This window comes from Oncorhynchus mykiss, unplaced genomic scaffold (genome assembly GCF_013265735.2).
Source record: "Oncorhynchus mykiss isolate Arlee unplaced genomic scaffold, USDA_OmykA_1.1 un_scaffold_648, whole genome shotgun sequence".
NCBI lineage: Eukaryota > Metazoa > Chordata > Actinopteri > Salmoniformes > Salmonidae > Oncorhynchus > Oncorhynchus mykiss.
The window spans coordinates 47,508-63,163 of NW_023494095.1; the positions used below are offsets into that span (position 1 = coordinate 47,508).

At 43.6% G+C, this 15,656-nt stretch overlaps 2 non-coding genes across 2 annotated transcripts; both read right to left on the bottom strand.

Annotated features, from left to right (window-relative positions):
* Nucleotides 1–582: 582 nt before the first annotated feature.
* On the bottom strand, nucleotides 583–723 carry LOC118961006. The gene has a single exon (XR_005048874.1). It is a non-coding gene; the product is annotated as a U4 spliceosomal RNA (small nuclear RNA).
* A 1,124-nt stretch (nucleotides 724–1,847) lies between these two features.
* On the bottom strand, nucleotides 1,848–1,988 carry LOC118961010. The gene has a single exon (XR_005048878.1). It is a non-coding gene; the product is annotated as a U4 spliceosomal RNA (small nuclear RNA).
* Between the last annotated feature and the right edge of the window lie 13,668 nt (nucleotides 1,989–15,656).

A 15,656-nucleotide genomic window follows, 5' to 3' on the forward strand; every position in this document is an offset into this window, starting at 1 on the left:
ATTCAAACTGCTTGCAGTATCTCGCACAGCTTCTCGGCAAACTGTATTATTTTTTGTTACATTGGTATGTCTAGCAGTTCGCCCCCTACCTAACACTGGTGGATTCTCGATTACATGTAATTAATGGCAAGGTGGGGTACTTGTTCAATAGATGTTCCCTTTTTTCCTGGACAAAACCAATATCGAGAGCAAAGCACTTTGGGTAATCAGCACCGCTGGCTCAGCTGCAATGGGGGACGAACCCAAAAACCTTTTCATGTAAATCTTGCCATAGCTGCCTCTAGAGGAGGCAAGACCAAAGTGGGTCAAGTGGCTTTGGGTAACATACTACTTGCAACAATTCGAGGCAGTGTGGGGGCAAAGCTGAAACTGTGGGCCCAAACCCGCTGTTGCTGAGTTCATTCTCCCGAACCCTACTTCTGACACAGCATATACTACTGACAACTTTTTCTGTTTCTACCTAGTTGCAAGATAATGTTCAACTGTCTGTCAGCTGAAGCATCAAAAAGGTATATAATAATGAGCTGGATGGCAAGCCCATGTTTGGTCTTGTCACTATCTTCTCTTTCACCTGTATAGCAGTCTCACATGAGACTATCAAAATTGCCAAGGCTGACTATGTTTCAAGTCATCCCAAGCGGGGTATTGGGTTAAGTTTTCAACCAGCAATAATCACGCCTCAGATGGACTTCATAGGCTATGATATCGCCTCTGCGAAAGAATGATATATTACAGCTACTCAAACTGTTTACAGTGTTTTGCACAGCTTCTCCTTTAACGGTAACATTGTGTTTTAACATTGCAATGTCTAGCAGTTCGCCCCCTACCTACCACTTTGGTGGATTCTTGATGACATGTCATTCATGGCAAGGTGGGGTACTTATTCAATAGATGTTACCTTTTTCCAGTAGTAAAAAAACAATATCGAGAGCAAAGCATTTTGGGTAATCTGCACCACTGGCTCAGCTGCAATGGGTCGCAAACCCAAAACCTTTTCAACTCACCTTGCCACCGCTGCCTCTAGTGGAAGTGTATAACGTGGCTAAAGGGTACCTTACTTCTTGCAAGAATTAGAGGCAGTGTGGGGGCAAAACTGGAATTGTGGACCAATAACCACCTGTTGCTGAACCTATTCTCCCCAAGACTACTTCTGACTATATTTCATGTCGTTCCAATGTAAAGTTTTGGGTTAAGTTGTCACCCAACAATAACCACTCCTCGGATGGACCTCATAGGCTATGATAATGACACTGCGATAGAATATCAGAAATCTGCTATTCAAACTGCTTGCAGTATCTCGCACAGCTTCTCGGCAAACTGTATTATTTTTGTTACATTGGTATGTCTAGCAGTTCGCCCCCTACCTAACACTGGTGGATTCGCGATTACATGTAATTAATGGCAAGGTGGGGTACTTGTTCAATAGATGTTCCCTTTTTTCCTGGACAAAACCAATATCGAGAGCAAAGCACTTGGGTAATCAGCACCGCTGCTCAGCTGCCAATGGGGGACGAACCCAAAACCTTTTCATGGTAAATCTTGCCATAGCTGCCTCTAGAGGAGGCAAGACAAAGTGGTCAAGTGCTTTGGGTAACATACTACTTGCAACAATTCGAGGCAGTGTGGGGGCAAAGCTGAACTGTGGGCCCAAACCGCTGTTGCTGAGCTTCATTCTCCCGAACCCTACTTCTGACACAGCATATACTACTGACACCTTTTTTCTGTTTCTACCTAGTTGCAAGATAATGTTCAACTGTCAGCTGAAGCATCAAAAAGGTTATTAATAAATGAGCTGGATGCAGCCATGTTTGGTCTTGTCACTATCTTCTCTTTCACATGTATAGCAGTCTCACATGAGACTATCAAAATTGCCAAGGCTGACTAGTTTCAAGTCATTCCCAAGCGGGGTATTGGGTTAAGTTTTCAACCAGCAATAATCACGCCTCAGATGGACCTTCATAGCTATGATATCGCCTCTGCGAAAGAATGATATATTACAGCTACTCAAACTGTTGACAGTGTTTTGCACAGCTTCTCCTTTAACGTAACATTGTGTTTTAAACATTGCAATGTCTAGCAGTTCGCCCCCTACCTACCACTTTGGTGGATTCTTGATGACATGTCATTCATGGCAAGGTGGGTACTTATTCAATAGATGTTACCTTTTTCCAGTAGTAAAAAAAAACAATATCGAGAGCAAAGCATTTTGGGTAATCTGCACCACTGGCTCAGCTGCAATGGGTCGCAAACCCAAAACCTTTTCAACTCAACCTTGCCACCGCTGCCTCTAGTGGAAGTGTTATAACGTGTGCTAAGGGTACCTTACTTCTTGCAAGAATTAGAGGCAGTGTGGGGGCAAAAACTGGAATTGTGGACCAATACCACCTGTTGCTGAACCTATTCTCCCCAAGACTACTTCTGACTATATTTCATGTCGTTCCAATGTAAAGTTTTGGGTTAAGTTGTCACCCAACAATAACCACTCCTCGGATGGACCTCATAGGCTATGATATGCCACTGCGATAGAATATCAGAAATCTGCTATTCAAACTGCTTGCAGTATCTCGCACAGCTTCTCGGCAAACTGTATTATTTTTTGTTACTTTGGTATGTCTAGCAGTTCGCCCCTACCTAACACTGGTGGATTCTCGATTACATGTAATTAATGGCAAGGTGGGGTACTTGTTCAATAGATGTTCCCTTTTTTCCTGGACAAAACCAATATCGAGAGCAAAGCACTTGGGTAATCAGCACCGCTGGCTCAGCTGCAATGGGGGCGAACCCAAAACCTTTTCATGTAAATCTTGCCATAGCTGCCTCTAGAGGAGGCAAGACAAGTGGGTCAAGTGGCTTTGGGTAACATACTACTTGCAACAATTCGAGGCAGTGTGGGGGCAAAGCTGAAACTGTGGGCCCAAACCCGCTGTTGCTGAGTTCATTCTCCCGAACCCTACTTCTGACACAGCATATACTACTGACACCTTTTTTCTGTTTCTACCTAGTTGCAAGATAATGTTCAACTGTCAGCTGAAGCATCAAAAAGGTTATATAATAAATGAGCTGGATGCAGCCCATGTTTGGTCTTGTCACTATCTTCTCTTTCACATGTATAGCAGTCTCACATGAGACTATCAAAAATTGCCAAGGCTGACTATATTTCAAGTCATCCCAAGCGGGGTATTGGGTTAAGTTTTTCAACCAGCAATAATCACGCCTCAGATGGTGGTTAAAATAATTTATTACAATCAATACCATTCATACTATTACAAAATCATCATTCTCATTCATTCTTAATTAATTCTATTTACAAAAACATCAAACAAAAACAACCTCAGGGGAGCATCGTCCCTCCCCGTCATACCTAACCAATACCTAACCCTTTCCCTATCTCCCCTTCCCTAATCTATCCCCTTACCAACTCACTCTAACACTCCCAGCCCTAAACCCCCTTTCCACCTCTCCCGTGCCGCATGCTTCCCCCACTTCCTCTCCTCCCTCTTCATCTTCCCCCTCAAATCACCTTCCACCCTTCTCACTATCCCTTCCACCCCCCAATCTCTCCCTGTCTTGACTAAATTCTGCCTGGCTTCCCACAGTCCCTTTTTAAAGAGACTCATGAGAAGCCAGAGCAGAAACCTGTCCCTATCCGTTCCCTTTGCTCTCCCTACGCCTCTCTCTAGCCTAGCCCATGTCAAAACAAAATCACTCCTAACCACACCTAGCATTACCCGTGCCCTAGCCCAGACTAGTCCGGCAAAGGCACAGTCCCAAAAGGCATGGCGCACAGTCTCCTCCCTGCCACAAGAGGATCTTGGACAGATGGGGGATTGCACCAAACTATACCGGTACAAGATGGCACGTACCAGCAAGCGCTTATGGAGGCCCAACCAATTCAGGTCCTTGAGCCTATTGTCCAGGCCCCGCGCCTGCACTCCCTCCCAGACCACTGACGAGATGCCCGCTACAGGCGCAGGACTCCCTGCCTGCCTGACCTCCTCGTACAGGTGCCTGTGGTCTAAACCTACTCGGGCAACTTCAACCTCGGGGTGCGCACGCAGCCACTTGGCCGCATGGCCAAAATGCCACGGCAGCTGTTCCGCCCGAGGACCCGCGTTAGACCACACCATTACGCTTCTCGCCTTATACGAGAAGAACACCCGCAGGAGGTAACCGGACGGGTGTATAACCGGACGAGCAAGCTCCGTCAACAAGAAAGAAACAAAAATGGCGTCCAGCTTGAGGGGGAAATGTGGTACCCCCCTACCTCCCTCCCCGATGGGACAGATCATGCGTGCCCTGGCGACCCACTCGCACCTGCCACTCCACATAAACTGAAACACAAGCCTCACTAGAGGCCTCCTCAGACAAGCCGGCAATGGGTAGATGTATGCCACATACAAAGAGACGGCAACACATCCACCTTTAGGACCAGGACTTTGCCCATAAAAGACAAATACCTAGCCTTCCACATTGCTAGCTTCCTCTGTACCACTGCGATACGCATGTTCCAGTTTAGCGTCGCTGAGCCGGAGGTCTCAAAATGAACCCCGAGAATCCTCAGGGCCCCTTCACAGAGAGATAACCCCCCAGGCACATCCGTTCTACCGCGCCATCTTCCGAAAACTTGACGGAAGACTTTGCATGGTTCAGAACTGCTCCCGACGCTCGGGTGAAATCCCCAAAGATGGCAAGGGACCTTGTCAGGCACGAGTCCTTGCACAACAGCAAGGAAGTGTCGTCGGCGTACTGCGTCATCTTAACACGCAGCCCACCGCTTCCAGGGATCAACAAGCCTTCCACCCCTGTGTCTGCCCTAATGGCAGCCCCCAGAGGCTCCATGTACAGAACGAAGAGGAGAGCCGAGAGTGGGCATCCCTGCCTGACCCCAGACGAGAGGTCAAAAACGTCACCTAAGTGACTATTTACACTAACTCGACACCCCGCTCCGACATATAAAGTACGGATCCATCCTATAAACTTCTCCCCAAATCCTAATCTACCTAACACCCTGAATAGAAAAGATCTATTCACGCGATCAAAAGCTTTCGCCTGATCTAGCGCTGCTACCATTAAAGGCAGCCCTCTATCTTCAACCCAAGCGATGGAATCCCTGATCAACTGTAGGTTCCATCTTATAGAGCGCCCTCTACCTCGCACGTCTGATCCTCGTGGACGACGTAGGGAAGGGCTGTGCGCAACCGGTCTGCTAAAACCTTTGCAAGAATCTTGTAATCTACGCACAGCATGGTCAATGGCCGCCAGTTGCCAAGGTCAGTTGCTTCCCCCTTCTTATAAAGAAGTGACAGCACACCAACAGCCAGGACACCAACACCCCCCCGGGACCCCCGTCTCAAGGATGGCCTTCAAGACTTCGAGAACCACTGTTCCAAGTATACCCCAAAACTTGAGGTAAAACTCAGCCGGCAGCCCATCCATCCCAGGCACCTTCCCTTTTCCCATCCTCCTAAGAGCGCTCTCAACCTCTTCTAGTGAGATCTGGGCCTCCATCACGTCTCTAATGTCCTCTGGCAACCGCCGGGACAAGTGTTCTAAAAACACGTTTCCCTGCTCTACATCTATTTCCCTTTCCTTAAATAAACCTTGGAAATGATCAGTTGTCACCCTGACCATTTCCTCTGGTTTACTTACTATACTACCATTTTCTTCCCTAACTCCCTGCATTACCTTCCTACTCTGTCTGGCCCTAACATACACCGACTTAAAGAACATAGCGGAACAAGTCTCATTATGTTCTAGAAAGCCACTATGCGCACGCTCCAGGAAAGCTCGAGCCTTCTGCTCCTGCAGCTCCCTGAGCTGCGCCTTTAGGGTTGCGAATCTCTCCCAGTCAATTGACCCGCCGAGGTTGCCTGCCTCGTACTCGAGTTCAATTAACCTTTGGATACGATCCACCTCCCTCCTTTCCTCCTTTTTTTCCTTCTACAATATCCTATTATAAAAGCCCTTATCCTCCCCTTGACTAAATCCCACCACTCTAACACCCCCTCGCACATGGACCGGAGGCCGTCAAGCCTCCGAAAGAAACAAAAAATGCATCAACGAAAGCCTGCTCCTCCAGTATATCCCGATCTAACTTCCAGTACCCCCCACCGAAGAGGCAGACTGGCGACCCCACCTGCAGGAACACCCCGTCGTGATCCATGAAGAAAACAGGCAACAGCCGCCCAGACAACTGACCCAAAGACCTGGATACAAAAAATGTAGTCGAGCCTCCGCGCAACCCCCCTGGAGTTACGCCATGTAGGACCGACCATTGCCGGAGTAGTGTGCAGGCCACCATCAACCAGACCATGGCAAGCCATTAGCCCAGAGATGGCACCTGCACTGCTATCACCGCCTACCCCTAAATCTATATTAAAGTCTCCTCCTATCACCAAGTGCCTGTTTGTAACACACAGGGGCGCCAGACAGTCCACCATCTCCCTCCTGTCTGCCGCCACCTGTGGCCCATACACCCCAATTAACCTATATCTAGCTTCTCTAAACTTAACATCTATCCCCAAAACTCTACCCTGCATTATTACAAAAGTGTTCTCTATTTTAACCTCTCTATGCCCACACAAAATCCCTACTCCTGTTGAGTGCACCCCTCCTATGCCCCAAAAAGATTCCCCCTTATCCCACTCCCTCTTAAATCTACACACATCCCCACCATCCCTCAGGTGAACCTCCTGTAAAAAACAGAAATCAAACCCCACACCCTCTAAATAACAAAAAACCGCCCTCCTTTTAACATTATCCCTTAACCCCCTAACATTTAGACTAAAAAAGAAACAGAACTATTCATTTAATTATTTACAACAAATAAAAAACCCAAAACCCAAAGAAAAACCAGGAGACTCACCCGATGCTCCCCTGGTCCATCTCCACCGGCGGGGACGTCCTCTCCTCTCCTGACGCCCCCCCGTCCTCCATCCCAACCCATGATCCAGGCAGTGTGTTGGGTCCTCCCTCCCCCCTCCCTGTTTGCCTCGGGGCTGCATGTAGGGGACCCCATCTCCCCAAACAGGAGTTGGGATCCCTCTAGCAAACAACCCACCGACCCCTCACTGGAGTCATCCACTAAAATGCAAGGGGCTGAGGCAAACCGGGAGGAGAAATTACCCTCCCCCTAAAATAGGCCTGGAATTAGTTAATTGGTTGATCTAAGAGTTGACTGATGTTAAGAAATGTAGATACCGTTAAAATCTAAACAAATAAGGAGCGGTACGCTGTGAATTAACGTGTGGAAATTTGAATGTGTATGTAATGTATATAATGTTTTCTTTAAATGAGGTAAACAGGTATGCCCTGGGTTACTGTTGTTATGTTTTATTGTAAGTGTTTTGTTATTCATGATACTTAGAAAATACAATGTAAGGTAAGGTTGGATTTTTTTGTGACTGCTTTACATAATGAGATAGCAGACATGTGTACTCTGTAGGTAGTTTTGCACATTTGGATAGACATAAGATCATCGATACCATATTAATCACTGTAGGTGATATCCCAGTGTGGACACAACACCCAGTTGTGGGACCACTAATTATGCAATATTTTGATAATGGTATGGGTTTCCCTGTTCACATAGGGAGGGTTTGAAATCTAAGAACAGCCCTAACCGGTTTCTCCTTTTGTCATGTCTGTCTCATTCCCTGCTTGTTTTCTGTGAGTGTGTGAGTGACAGAGCAGGAACCATGGGAGCACATGGGAGCAGAGAACACAGCATTCCAGATCCCCCAAGGGGGGCCCTGAAGGTTATGGCGGATATGCGGGGAAAGGACGTTCTGGATGAGGTGAAATTGTGGCATAGGGAAGCAGGCTTTCATTTGACAGGGACACTGAGTGTGAGGATGTTAGATGAAGTCAGGGAAAGACTGACAAGAGTATGAAGGGACCAAAAAAGGTGAAAAGGATAAGATAGATTGGGTTAAGTTCAGTAAATGGGAAAGACAGGCAGAAAGGTGTGTGGGCGGCAGGTAGCCTAGTTGTTAGTGTTGGGCCAGTAACCGAAAGGTTGCTAGATCAAATCCCCGAGCTGACAAGGTAAAAATCTGTCATTATGTCCCTGAACAAGGCAGCTAACCCACTGTTCATAGGCTCTCATTGTAAATAAGAATTTGTTCTTACCTGACTTGCCTAGGTAAAATTTTAAAAAGGCATACACAGAGACAGGACCAATTTTGAGGAAAGCCCTGTCAGAATATGGTTGTACAGACTGAGGAAGAAGAGAAACAAACAAAGATGAGACAGTGAAAAAGAACAGGAAGGACGATGAGAGATTTCCCCCCTTCCTGTTTTTCTCCTTCTAATCTCTACCAAATGCGGCCTGTGCCTGTGGCTGTGGCTGTTGCTGCGGCTATCGACCTTCCTCCTCCTCTGATAACTACCCAGTGGATGCCCTAGCTCTGCACTCCACTGCACCTCCTCCCCCAACTCCACAGTTAAAATTGCGCCTCCCCTCCCATATGAATCTCCCCTAGTAGCAGCGGTGGACAAACTGCTCTCTGGACCGGTAATGCTGGGTGGAACATCAACTCCAAAACCACCCAGAATGGGTGCTGCTGGAGGAGCCAGAGCAGCAGGTTAGAAGAGCAACAACCCCTTCTCACAACCACCCGTAGCCAGCCAGGTGGAGGATGATGGCGACAACAGTGATACGTCCTCAGAACTGAGCAGCAGCTTCCCTACTCTCTTCCCCTCCACTTAAGAGCTGTCTGCAAAGGAAGAGAGACCCGCAGACACCCTCACCATATGATCCAGCACCAGATATGTATCAACAGTACCTTCTGATGTCATGCCCAAACCCTCAGCCATGACCAGCTGCAAGCCATGCTGATTTGGCTGCCTGGCAACCAATCGTGTATATCCAGAGAACATAGAGACACAATGAAATTAAAGACATTGTTGAGGATCTACCTGACCCCAGCAAAGATGCGATAAGGTTTGCAACAGAAATTAGGGTTCTGTCAGGACAGTACCAGCCATCTGCAGCTGAGATAGTCCATATCTGTAAGAAGAAACTGGGGCATAGGTGGGCTGATGTACAAGGAGACTTTGATTTACAACCAGCTCTGGGCTGAGAATGGTCTATATCAGGACCAACTGGTGGCCATGTTGGGAAGAATAGGATCACTGTATCCCAACAAGACTGACTGGACTACCATCTGAGAATGCAGCATGGAGAAGGATGAGAGCCTGGAAGTGTATCAAAGGAGACTGGAAACCTGTTTCAGGTTGCATAGTGGCATCAGACCAAATTAACAGGCATATGGAGATCTGTTGAAAGACAACATGGTGAGGGGCCTGACACAGACCTGGAGAAAGCGGTGAGAACCCCCTGTATCAGTTGAGAAACTGATCCTCTGGCCACTGTGGTACAATATTGCAAACATGCTGAGAAACAACAATGTGCTCAAAAGGAAGAAAAGAAGGAATACTCAGAAATTGCAAGCTGCCCTGTTGACATTCTACCAGGGGCAGGTGCCTGCTGGAGTGGGAGGAGGTGGAAAACCCAAACTTGGAAGTTGCTTCACCTGCGGCAAGCCCTGAAAAGGTGCACTGTGCTCAATCCAGCAACTTTGTTGCCAACCAAGGAGGATGGAGAGACACATGACTGTACAGCTTTGGTGGAGCTTGAATCTAAACCAAGGTCAGATTTGACTGATGTCCCTTTGCAGAATGCTAATTTGGAAATCTTCGTAGACAAAGCTTTCAACAAAATCCAACTCAAACATGTACACCGCATCGGACAGAGAGGGCAGAGGTATGAACACCCAATTGTTGCCAAATTTGCTTTCTTTAAAGATAAATAATGGTTAAAAGCCTGGGTAAATTTGGCATGAATTACCAGTTCCCGAAGGAAATTGTAGAATGGCGTAAAGTTCTGTATACAATTTAAGGAAAATAGATTAAAAGGGAACCCTCTCGGTGTTTTGTGTGGTTGGAGACAGGTGTGCTGAGTCAGAGCAGATCCCTGCCAACCTCAAATCGTTCCATAAATCAAGAACTCTACAAATACTCATTCCTGACACTTCCACTCTGCCAGATCGTCATCTCTGCTCAGTAAATTGTTATCCTAGCCTTTTGTTAGTTCTTAATATCCTGTTGCTCTGCTGTGCTTGTTTCCCTGCCTTACACTGATTTGTCCTCTCATTGCAGTTACCGCTCTGTCTCTTGCTCCTGTATCACATCTCACCACCCAACCACCTTGCTCTGGATTTCACTCACCACCACTACCTTGGATTCCCCTCAGGGCCTGTTTACCCTGTTCAACTCAGTCAACTCAAACCTCACTCTACACTTCTGGTTTTTCTGCAACTCATCTGAGCTACCCCAGTTCTGCACTCGATATGTCTCTGTGTACAATACACATTTTGGTTCATTCATCCCTGCTTCCGCATCTGAGTCCACTCTTGGGTTCCCCTGTGTTCGCTCCGCATAACAATCTCCCCATTTCTGCCCATTTCTTTGCAGAGTTTTGTAAGGCCTTCTCATACAGCTGCAACTGTATATGCATTCGTAAACCAAGACTATTCTTGAGTTGGGCTCTGGGATGGTGCAACTGTTGAGAATGTGAGCCTATGGTTGTGTGGGGAAAGGGGTTGAGTGTGTGGGTGTATGTGTGTATCTCACTGCTGTGAGGGAGTAAAATATGTTAGGGACAATATAGGATGATTCACAATAATTGTTTGCTATTATAATAATTGCTTGCAATTATGTAATTTTGGTAATGGCGAGACTGGTGAGAGGTAGAATCCTTTGCATAAATTGCCTACATTAATACAAATAGTAATAGCTAGTTATGGAAAATAAGAAAGGATTTTAAAAATATATTTATTTTTTTGATGGCTATATATAATACAAATCAAGATGAGGGCGATGGAAATGCATTTGGTGGTTGATCTATTTCTGTTCTGGGAGTGGCACTGTGTGCTCTTTTCGAAAGATGGATCCCAGTCTCTTCAGAGCTATGGGATCCGGGGTCGGGGGTGGTCTGCCAGGCATTGGGATGAGGAGGGCTTTTAGCGGGTGAAATAGTGGGGACCAATTGGAGATTTACTTAGTAGCAATGCAAATATCATGGTACAGCTATATAGACACTTAATCATCATGTTACATTTTAATGGTATGTTTACAAACATATATTTTGATAAATAGAATTGAAAGTTGTGTTTCATTATGGTAAGTGGTGAAACAAGTATAGCCAGTTATAATCGTAATGCCTTAGGAGATAATAAGAAAAGACGATCAGTATTTACCCAAGGGTCCCAAGGGTCCGTAAAGAAAGACTCATGTAAGGCCAAATTACAGAGGGGGAACATCTTGATGCAATTACAAGCCGTTAAGGCTGGGAAAATTCCAGGGTTGGATGGCATACCAGTGGAAGTATACCAAACCTTTTTTGATGTACTCAGAGGACCATTTTTATCATGTTTTACCACTCCTATATAAATGGTAGATTATCGGAAACGCAACAAGAAGGTCTGAAATCATTATTACTAAAACAGGAGCCAAGTGGACTACAGGCCTGTTTTCATAGCTGATTTTGAAAAGGCTTTTGATAAAGTATGACTGGAGTTTATATATAAATGCCTGGAATATTTATATTTTGGGGAATCTCATAAAATGGGTTAAAGTTATGTATAGTAACCCTAGGTGTAAAATAGTAAATAATGGCTACATCTCAGAAAGTTTTAAACTATCTAGAGGAGTAAAACAAGGTTGTCCACTATCGGCATATCAATTTATTATTGCCATCGGAATGTTAGCTGTTAAAATTAGATCAACAACAATAATATTAAAGGATTAGAAATCTGTGGCTTAAAAACTAAGGTGTCATTGTACGCTGATGATTCATATTTTTTTAAAACCACAATTAGAATCCCTTCACGGACTCATAGAGAATCTAGATACTTTTGCTAACCTCTGGATTAAAACCAAATTATGATAAGTATTGGATCACAAAAAAATGCTAATTTTACATTACCGTGTAGTTTACCAATAAAATGGTCTGATGGGGATGTGGACACACTCGGTATACAAATCCAAAGAGAAATAAATTATCTCACTCCAATACATTTTTCTAGAAAGTTAGCAAAAATAGATAAGATCTTGCTATCATGGAAAGGATCCTTCATGGATTCTTCATGGAAAGGATCTTGCTATCATGTCATTTTGTGTAAAAATCACCCTGATTAACTTGTTGAATCTAGGGGTCATTTTTTTACATTTTTTAATAACGTTTCCAAAGTTATTTGCTATTTTTCAGGACCAGAAAATAGAATATGCATATAATTGACAGCTTAGGATAGAAAACACTAAAGTTTCCAAAACTGTAAAGATATTGTCTGTGAGTATAACCAAACTGATATTGCAGGCAAAATAATGAAAAAATCCAATCAGGAACGCAGCGGTTTCAAAATAAGAGTCCCTTCCTATGCTTCCCTATTGAGCAGTGAATGGGATATCAACGAGATTCATTTTTCTATGGCTTCCTTAATGTGTCTAGTATCACAAGACATAGTTTCAGGCTTTTATTTTGAAAAATGAGCCTGAGCGACAACATTGCGTCAGTGTCCACCTGATGGCTCTTTGTGTATTTCTCGCGCAAAAGACAGAGGTAGCCATTTTTCCCACCCGGTCTTACTGAAAAAAGCTCTGTCCCGGTTGATTTATAAATGGAATAGATATTTGAAAAACACCTTGAGAATTGATTATAAACAACATTTGCCATGTTTCTGTCGATATTATGGAGCTAATTTGAATATTTTTCGGCGTTGTCGTGACCGCAATTTCCGGTTGTTTTCTCGACCAAACGTGAAGAACTAACGGAGCTATTTTTGGCAACAAAAATAATTTTTCTGGAAAAAAGGAACATTTGCTATCTAACTGGGAGTCTCGTAAGTGAAAACATCCGAAGCTCATCAAAGGTAAACGATTTAATTTGATTGCTTTTCTGATTTTCGTGGCCAAATTGCCTGCTGCTAGCTAGGCATAATGCTATGCTAGGCTATCGATAAACTTACACAAATGCTTGTCTTGCTTTGGCTGTAAAGCATATTTTCAAAATCTGAGATGACAGGGTGATTAACAAAAGGCTACGCTGTGTTTGAATATATTTCACTTGTGATTTCATGAATATGAATATTTTCTAGTAAGATTTCTTGTCCGTTGCGTTATGCTACTTACTGTCAGTTGATGACAATTCTCCCGGATCCGGGATGGGTAGTTACACTCTAGTCATATCACAGTTGACCTATTTGCTTATGGTTTTGCCTACCCCTAGTGACCTGCTTTTTAAATTATATGAACAAAAAATATTAAATTTAATTTAGAATGGCAAGCCAGACAAAATTAAAAGGGCCTATTTATATAACGAATATGAATTCGGAGGGCAGAAATGATCACACTAAAGGCATCAGTCATACAAAAGTTATACTTAAATCCAAACTGGTTCCCTAGTAAATTGGTATGTCTCACCCCATGTTCAAGAATGGCCTTTTCCCTTTATTAAGATTACACCTGCTCACTTTCGGTTGTTTGAAAAGGAAATAATCTCCAAAATATCGTTATTTTTTAAACAAGCCTTCGAACGTTGGTTGCAATTTCAGTTTAATCCACCTGAAAAGACAGAACAAATAACACAACAAATATTGTGGTTAAACTCAAATATACTAATTGATTAAAAAAATTTTTTTTTTTGATGAATTAAAAAAAACAAAAGTACAATTTTAGTGAATGATCTCATAAATAGGACTGATGGAGTTATGTCACACATGCAGCTAACACAGACATTTAGAAATGTCTGCTCTACCCTAAATTCCAACCAACTAATTGCAGCATTACCACAAAAAATGGAAGAGTATGTATGTCGGCCCTGCATTAAAGAACATAAATGGTTCAAGTGTGATAAATAAAAACATATACCAATTTCATTTAAGGACCAAACAATTGACAGCTGTGCCATATAAATTGCAAAATAGTTGGGAAGAGATTTTCGATGTACCCATTCCATGGCACATGGTTTATGAATTGACACACAAAACAATGCCGGATTCAAAACTTCACATTTTTCATTTTAATTTCCATACAAAATTATTGCAACCAATAGAATGTTATATATATGGGGGATACAATCTTCCCAGCTCTGCAAATTATGCTGTGAGGACCCAGAGTCATTAGATCATTTATTTTGTTATTGTCCATATGTATCTAGTTTTTGTCACTTTGGTCATTTGCCTAGCTAAGAACTAATTCTACAGATAGCAATACTGGGTGATTTAAAAAGCCATAGTCGATCAAACAATAATATAATAATTATTTTACCAACATTTTTTATCTTTATTTACAATCTGTAGAAGCTATGAGAATAGAAAGGTTCAGTACTTTTGTGAAGCATCACAGCACAGTTGAAAAATATATGGCATATAGAAATCCAAAATGGATGGTGTTAAGAAATAGATGGTAGAGGTTGAATGGAGCTGAGGGTGGGACTAATAGCAAGATAACCAATGTAAAACATACGGTGTCTGTAAAATGTATATAGGTTCAGAAATTTGGTGAATAGCAGATTTCAAATAGAAATCAAACTGGATGGACATGGGTTGGATTTTTTTTTCTCATTTTGTCTGTCATAGTTGAAGTGTACCTATGATGAAAATGACAGCCTCTCTCATCTTTTTAAGTGGGAAACTTGCACAATTGGTCTGACTAAATACTTTTTTGCCCCACTGTATATATGTATGAATGTTTATGTATGCATATGTACATGTATGGGTATGTACGTGTATGTATATGGATATTGGAAATGGGAATGGGAATGATGCAGACAATTACATTGATCGAAGCAACAATCTTTCCGCAATATTAAGTTGATCCACCCCTAAAAAAAGAGGGAAAAAAGAAAGGAGAACCAACTGTTGCCTATGCTGTAACAACAGCGGCAACAACACTTAAGAGTGCTAAATTACCACCACACCTCTCAGCTCAGGTTACTGTTTGCATTCACAAGAGCTTGTATATTGGCTAAAGGCCAGTCAGTCTCCATTTTACACAGACAGCAGATATGCATTTGGTGTGGTACATGATTTTGAAACTCTGTGGAAACAACGTAGCTTCCTAAGCTCCCCCGGCAAGACTATTGCTCACTCCAACTTGTTGATAACCTGTTGAAAGCAATTCTTCCCTCTGAAATTGCTGTTTGCAAGTGTTTGACACATACGGACTCCTCTGATCCTGTCTCTAAAGGAAACACAATGGCGGATTTGGCAACCAAAGCTGTGGCTGTGTCTTTTGACTCACCTGTGTTACAGATGGTTTCACTTCCTGTTCAGAACCTTTTCTCTCCCACTGACATTTCTGATTTGCAGTCTTCTGTAGGTCCTGTTCGAGCTGATGAAATGGAAGAGGCTGTGTACTTATGACCAGGTGCAGAAACTGTGGTTGGGCCGGCTGGGCTACCAACTTTACCACGTTCTTGTTTCCCCTACTTGCTAAGTTGGCCATGTGTCAAGGGAGTGGTTAATTTTGTAATAATTTTTGGTTTGCACCTGGATTTTCTGTGTTTGCTGAACAATATTGTGCAAAATGTGTGATTTGTATATAACAATACAGGAAAGGGGAATTCCATGCCCGTGGCTGCTTACCCAACCCCA